This window comes from Lathyrus oleraceus, chromosome 7 (genome assembly GCF_024323335.1).
Source record: "Lathyrus oleraceus cultivar Zhongwan6 chromosome 7, CAAS_Psat_ZW6_1.0, whole genome shotgun sequence".
Taxonomy (NCBI): domain Eukaryota; kingdom Viridiplantae; phylum Streptophyta; class Magnoliopsida; order Fabales; family Fabaceae; genus Lathyrus; species Lathyrus oleraceus.
Genome location: NC_066585.1, coordinates 318,787,174 through 318,794,686, shown reverse-complemented (window position 1 = coordinate 318,794,686; position 7,513 = coordinate 318,787,174). Strand labels below are relative to the sequence as shown.

Genomic DNA, 7,513 nt, shown 5'->3' with positions numbered 1-7,513 from the left:
CGGTGTTATAATCAGTTCCGGGCATATTATGTCGGAGGTCGGATATTGCTGATTCTTCGGTCTGAACAGGCTGAGGAGGAGGGTCAATATCATAATAGCCAGATGGTGTCTGAGGGTCAGATTCAGCATAAGGGATCTGGTCATCACAAATCTCATAGTCCTGGATGGATTCAGCGGATCTAGCTGGAGAGGGTGTCGCGTTCAGATTGTAGAGCCAGTTACTGCGGTTATGAACATTAGTCCTGGGATTGGGTAAGGTGAATAGGCAAAGAACTTGGTTATTAATTATAAGCTCGAACTCGTCAGACCCTTGGTTTGCTATAAACATGGCATTGAAGAGGAAGGGTATACTCATAGTAGTAATGCCACAGAAGGGGCTTAAGTCAAGCATAGGCTGACGTAATCCAATAGCATTACCAATCATGGTTATCAAACCGCCTACTCTAATAGGTGCTCGCTCATCTTGGATAAGGTGGTCTAAATTTGCTAGCATAAAGGTGGCACCGTTTACTGGACGGTTCTGGGAAGCACAGAATATGATGAAGAGTTCATCGCGTGAAACTGAAGTACTGTATGGCTTCTGTCCAAATAAGGTGTGGGTCAGGATCCTATGGAAGTAGCGGAAGGCCGGGTTATGTATGTTTCCAGAGAGAAACTCATGTTCCTCGGGATCGTCATTTCCAGTCAAGCTACCCCAAAAGTGTTCGAGTTCTCCATATTCAAAAAGTTCTTCCTGGCTCACTGTGAATGTATCAAGGGAGGTAGGGAAACCCAAAAGGTTGGTAAAGTCTCTAATATTAAATTGGTACTCCATGTTGAACATTCTGAACTGGATAAAACCTCTGTTAATTCCTTTCCCATGGCTGGGTAGATAGATTAGTGAGCTAAGGAATTCTAGTGTTAGTCTCCGGTAGGTGACGAAATGTCGTAGGATAGGAGATGTTTCCCACCCTATCTGATTCAGCAAAAACAGGACACTTTCTCTTAGTCCAAGGGCAGTCATAGCCCAGTCATCAGCATATAAACTAGGTAGCATCTCTCTCGTGGATAGTTCTTCAAATTTTAGTTTGTGAGCCATTCCTCTGAATTTGATACCCATACGGTCAATTTGTCCCATCTGGTTAGTGTTAGCTAGAGAAAAGAAAACATGAGTTTTAGTCAGGATTTGGCCAAATGCCGAAAGAAGAGAAAAGTTTTTAATAAATTAATATAAATTAAGAATGAATACTAAACAGAAATTAAAAGAATGATTAAGGAAGAAATAGAAAAATAATAATAGAATAAGGAAATAATAAAATATTTGTGGGTTGTCTCCCACTAAGCGCTTTGTTTAATGTCGCAAGCTCGACATAAAAACAATCAATTATAATCTATAATTTCTGGAGGCATTTCGTCTAAGTGCATGACTTGCGAATCTTCATTGTTTTCTGCATAGTGATAATGTTTTAGACGTTGCCCGTTTACGGTAAATGGTTCCATAGATTTGCCTTTAATTTCTACTGCTCCACTGGGAAAGACGTTAGTGATATGAAAAGGACCTGACCATCTGGATCGTAGTTTTCCCGGAAATAACTTTAGCCTAGAGTTAAATAAAAGGACTGCATCGCCTTGCTGGAAGATTTTCCTTGATATACGCTTGTCATGCCATTGTTTTGTTCTTTCTTTGTAGATTCTGGCATTTTCATAGGCGTCTCTTCTGAGTTCCTCTAATTTGTTTATGTCAAGGATTCTCTTTTCGCCGGCGGCCTTATAGTTTAGGTTCAGATTTCTAATAGCCCAATAGGCTTTATGTTCTAATTCTACCGGGAGATGGCAGGATTTTCCATAAATGAGCTTAAATGGGGTCGTCCCTATGGGGGTTTTATAAGCAGTTCGATACGCCCATAAAGCTTCTGGTAATTTTAATGACCAATCTTTCCTTGAAGTGGCGACTGTTTTTTCTAATATTTGTTTAATCTCTCTGTTGGACACTTCCACTTGCCCACTGGTTTGCGGGTGGTAAGGTGTCGCTACTCTATGCCTTACGCCATACTTAAACAGTAGTTTTTCGAGTACCTTGGATATGAAATGTGATCCACCATCACTGACTACTATTCTTGGGATGCCAAATCTTGGAAATATTATATTCTTAAAGAGTCTAGTTACTACTCGTGTGTCGTTAGTTGGAGAAGCTATAGCTTCAATCCATTTTGATACGTAGTCAACTGCCACGAGTATGTATTTGTTATCGAAAGAGGATGGAAAAGGTCCCATGAAGTCTATTCCCCACACGTCGAAAATCTCTACTTCCAAAATGCCCTTTTGTGGCATCTCGTCACGTCTAGATATGTTTCCTGTGCGTTGACATCTGTCACATTTCTTAATAGCTGCATGTACATCCTTCCATATACTTGGCCAATAAAAACCGGATTGTAGGATTTTAGAGCAGGTCTTGGATGTACTTGCGTGTCCACCATAAGGAGCGGAGTGGCAGTGTTGGATTATATTTTCTACCTCTTCTTCGGGTATGCATCGACGGAAAATACCATCGGGGCCTCTTTTGAAAAGTAAGGGATCATCCCAGTAATAGTGTTTTATGTCATAGAAGAATCGTTTCTTCTGCTGGTAGGATAAAGTAGGTGGAACTATTCCGGCAGCTAAATAGTTGACGAGATCAACGTACCATGGTGTAACAGATATAGCTAAGGTGGTTTCTACTTGCTTGTCAGAGTTATTCTCTTCCAAAGTAGCTATAAGCTTATCGTACGAGAAATCATCATTAATTGATGTTCTTTCCGGTTCAAGGTTCTCAAGTCTAGAGAGGTGGTCTGCTACTACGTTTTCAGTTCCTTTCTTGTCTTTGATTTCCAAATCGAACTCTTGTAGCAACAAGATCCATCTTAGGAGTCTAGGTTTAGCATCCTTTTTTGTTAGGAGGTATTTGATAGCAGCGTGGTTAGTGTAAACTATTATTTTGGCTCCGACTAAGTAAGAAAGAAATTTATCTAGCGCAAACACAACTGCTAGGAGTTCTTTCTCGGTTGTGGCGTAATTCATCTGTGCTTCATCTAGAGTTCTACTTGCGTAATATATGACATGAAGCTTTTTATCCTTTCGTTGTCCTAAAACAGCACCTACAGCGTAATCGCTGGCATCGCACATTATTTCGAATGGTTCATTCCAGTCGGGTGTCTGCATTATGGGTGCTGAGATCAATGCTTGCTTAAGCGTTTGAAATGCTTCTAAACAGTTATTGTCGAATATGAATTCGGCATCTTTCATCAATAGTCCGGTTAAAGGTTTAGTTATTTTAGAGAAGTCTTTGATGAATCGTCGGTAAAAATCGGCGTGTCCTAAGAAGCTTCGTACTTCTCTCACGGTTTTAGGGGGTTGAAGGTTTTCGATTACCTCTATTTTGGCCTTGTCTACTTCAATTCCTCTATTTGATATAATGTGTCCTAAAACAATTCCTTCTTGTACCATAAAGTGGCATTTTTCCCAATTAAGTACTAGGTTTACTTTTACACATCGCTCAAGAACTCTTTCTAGGTTCTCAAGGCATTCTTCAAAACTTTGTCCGCATACGGAAAAGTCATCCATAAATACTTCCATGATGTTTTCGAGAAAATCGGCGAAAATTGCCATCATGCATCTTTGAAAAGTTGCAGGAGCATTACACAAGCCAAACGGCATTCGTCTATAAGCGAAGGTACCAAAAGGGCACGTGAATGTTGTCTTTTCTTGGTCATCAGGGTGAATTGGTATTTGAAAGAAGCCTGAATAACCGTCTAGATAACAGAAATGTGAATGTTTTGCCAATCGCTCTAGCATCTGGTCAATGAATGGTAAAGGGAAATGATCTTTTCGGGTTGCTTTGTTTAGTTTCCTATAGTCAATGCACATTCTCCATCCCGATTCGATTCGTTTGGTTATAGTTTCTCCTTTTTCATTTTCAATGACTGTTATACCACCTTTCTTTGGTACTACGTGTACAGGACTAACCCATTGGCTATCAGATATAAGATATATGATACCTGCCTCTAATAACTTGGTTATTTCCTTCTTCACTACCTCACTCAGGATCGGATTTAGTCTCCTCTGGTGTTCTCTAGAAGTTTTACAGTCTTCTTCTAGCATGATGCGGTGCATACAGATAGAAGGACTTATTCCTTTAAGATCGGTGATGTTGTAACCTAGTGCGGTTGGATATTTTCTTAAGATATGTAGGAGTTTTTCTGTTTCGAGTCTTCCTAGGTCAGCATTAACTATCACAGGTCGTTCAAGTTCTAAGTCTAGGAATTCATATCTCAGATTTTTGGGAAGTGTTTTCAGATCTAGGGTTGGTTTCTTAAGACATTGCGTAGGGTCCGGTGTTATTGCTAAACATTGGTTAAGTTTGTCTTCTACAAGATAGTCAGATGATTTGTCCTTTTCTAACTCTGTTTCTTTTATGCATTCATCGATGATATCCATGAAGTAACATGTATCTTCTATTGCAGGTGCTTTCAAAAATTGGGAAAGAATGAACTCAATTTTCTCTTCTCCTACTTCGAAGGTGAGTCGTCCTCGTTTTACGTCTATGATTGCACCGGCAGTTGCTAAGAACGGTCTTCCCAGTATAATGGGTGTAATATCATCTTCTCTAATGTCCATAATTGTAAAATCAGTTGGGATGTAGAATTGACCTATGCGTACGGGAACGTTTTCAAGAATTCCTACAGGGTATCTAACAGAACGATCTGCTAGTTGCACAGACATTTTGGTTGGTCTTAATTCTCCCATTTCCAGTCTCTTGCATATGGATAAAGGCATAACACTAATTCCGGCTCCTAAATCGCATAAGGCTTTGTCGATGACAAATTTTCCTATGTGACAGGGTATAGAGAAACTACCCGGATCCTTGAGTTTAGGAGGCATGTTCTGGATTATAGCGCTACATTCGGCAGGGAGTGTAACGGTTTCGCTATCTTCAAGTTTCCTTTTATTAGAAAGAATTTCTTTTAAGAACTTGGCGTATGAGGGCATTTGCGTAATAGCTTCTGTAAACGGGATTGTAACGTTTAATTGTTTAAGGAGGTCAACAAATTTTTTAAATTGGCCCGCATCTTTGGTTTTAACAAGCCTTTGAGGGTAAGGGATAGGTGGTTTATAAGGTGGTGGAGGTACATAAGGTTCCTTCTTTTCTATGGTTTCCTTATTACTCTCTTCCTTTTCCTTAGGTCTATTTTCTTCCTCAGTTGACTTTTTAGGGTTTTGGTTTTCTATCCTTGGATCAGATGGTCCTTCCACTTCCGTTCCACTTCTTAGTATGATTGCATGAGCGTGGCTTCTCGGGTTAGGTTGGGGCTGTCCAGGAAATGTACCTGTTGGGGCAGCAGTAGGCGCTTGTTGTTGAGCTACTTGTGATATTTGTGTTTCCAGCATTTTGTTATGGGTAGCCAGGGCATCCACTTTACTTGTTAGTTGTTTGATTTGTTCGCCAGTGTGTACATTCTGGTTTAAGAAATCTTTGTTGGTTTGTTGTTGAGAAGCTATAAAGTTTTCCATCATGATTTCCAAGTTGGATTTCCTAGGGGCGTTATTGCTATGTGTAGATGGGTTCGGCTTCTGATATCCCGGAGGTATAGCTGGGGCTTGATTTGGAGACTGTCCAGGTGCGTACAAAGCATTATTACTCTTATATGAAAAGTTTGGATGGTTCTTCCAATTTGAGTTATATGTATGCGAGTAGGGGCTTCCTTGAGCATAGTTTACTTGTTCTGCTTGGATTCCTGTCAAGAGTTGACAATCTGTAGGAGTGTGACCTTGGATTCCGCAGACTTCGCAATTCTGAGTTATAGCAACCACGGCGGTTGGAGGTGATACATTTAAACTTTCAATTTTCTGGACCAGAGCATCCACTTTTGCATTAACATGATCAAGGTTACTTATCTCGTACATGCCGGTTTTCGTTTGAGGTTTTTCCACCATTGTTCGTTCGGTCCCCCACTGATAGTGGTTTTGGGCCATGCTTTCGATAAACTGGTAAGCATCAGCATAAGGTTTGTTCATTAGTGCACCACCTGCAGCGGCGTCTATTGTTAACCTTGTGTTGTATAAGAGACCATTATAGAATGTGTGAATTACTAACCAGTCTTCTAAACCATGGTGTGGACAAAGTCTCATCATGTCTTTGTATCTTTCCCATGCTTCGAAAAGAGACTCATTATCTTTCTGTTTAAATCCATTTATCTGGGCTCTTAACATAGCTGTTTTGCTTGGCGGAAAGTATCGGGCAAGAAAAACTTTCTTCAACTCGTTCCATGTGGTGACAGAGTTGGAAGGGAGAGACTGAAGCCATCTTCTAGCGCTATCTCTTAATGAGAAAGGAAAAAGATGAAGTCGAATTGCCTCTGAAGTGACACCATTAGCTTTAACAGTATCAGCGTATTGGACAAATACGGACAAATGAAGGTTTGGATCCTCGGTAGGATTTCCAGAGAATTGGTTCTGTTGCACTGCCTGCAACAACGAAGGTTTAAGTTCGAAGTTGTTTGCTTCGATTGCGGGCGGAGCAATACTTGAATGCGGCTCATCTTGTGATGGAGCGGCGTAATCTCTAAGAGCACGAGCTGGTTCTGCCATCTCGGGTATCGAAGGGAAAATGTTTTTGAAATCAGGAAGTTCGACAGGAGGGAGATTGTTTGCAGCACGATATTCCCGACTTCGTCGTAAGACTCGGAGATATAGTTCGATATCGTTGATTCGTAAATAGAGCGGCTCGCCTTGTGAGCGAGTGCGTGGCATACAAATCGACGATAGAAAGAAAAGAAAAAGAAACCTTAGTCTCTACAGCGTAACGGAAGAGTTACGATATCGACTAAACAAAAGTCCCCGGCAACGGCGCCAAAAACTTGATCACGACTTTATGAGTCGAATTTGGGGTACAAACTGCAAGTGCACAGTTCTATCGCGTAGTTTTAAAAGATATCGATCCCACAGGGACTTATGAATCGATATACCGTTATCTAAGGTTACTTCGTAAAGCTAAGGTGGATAATGTTTGATTGTTTGAGGAAAAGCTAAAACTAAAATAAGATCTAAATTAAATATCAATTAAGCGGATATCGGTATGTAGTTCGTCGTAATTAGGGAATCAATTCTTTGTCGGTTTCTTGGTTTTAAAATAAATCATTTCAGTTGACTTTATTGATTAAAAGTTCTATCTCAAACTCTCGCTCTGTTGAATAAACCATGATTTTATGTTAACGTAGCTGTCACTTATAATTAAGTCAAAAACCATTTTTTGAAAGCAATAAAGTCCGTAGAAACTCTTTTTAAGAAAACACTAACCGTTTAAACACCCTTATCTCAAACTCTCGCTCTGTTGATTTAGGTTATACAATTAAATTCGAATGCTTAACTCTCGTCCTCACATTCAATCTTTAAAAATACTTTTGGAAAAGATTAGAATTTAATTAACTCTAAAAATTGCTCTCGCCCTGATCTAGAATTAATATCCAATTTACACTGTCCAGTTAAAACCTCAAACTTT

General features: G+C 40.0%; 1 non-coding gene across 1 annotated transcript; it reads left to right on the top strand.

Annotated features, from left to right (window-relative positions):
• The first annotated feature begins 6,118 nt into the window (after positions 1-6,118).
• On the top strand, positions 6,119-6,225 carry LOC127109893 (small nucleolar RNA R71). Its single transcript, XR_007797139.1, has one exon. It is a non-coding gene; the product is annotated as a small nucleolar RNA R71 (small nucleolar RNA).
• Positions 6,226-7,513: the final 1,288 nt, after the last annotated feature.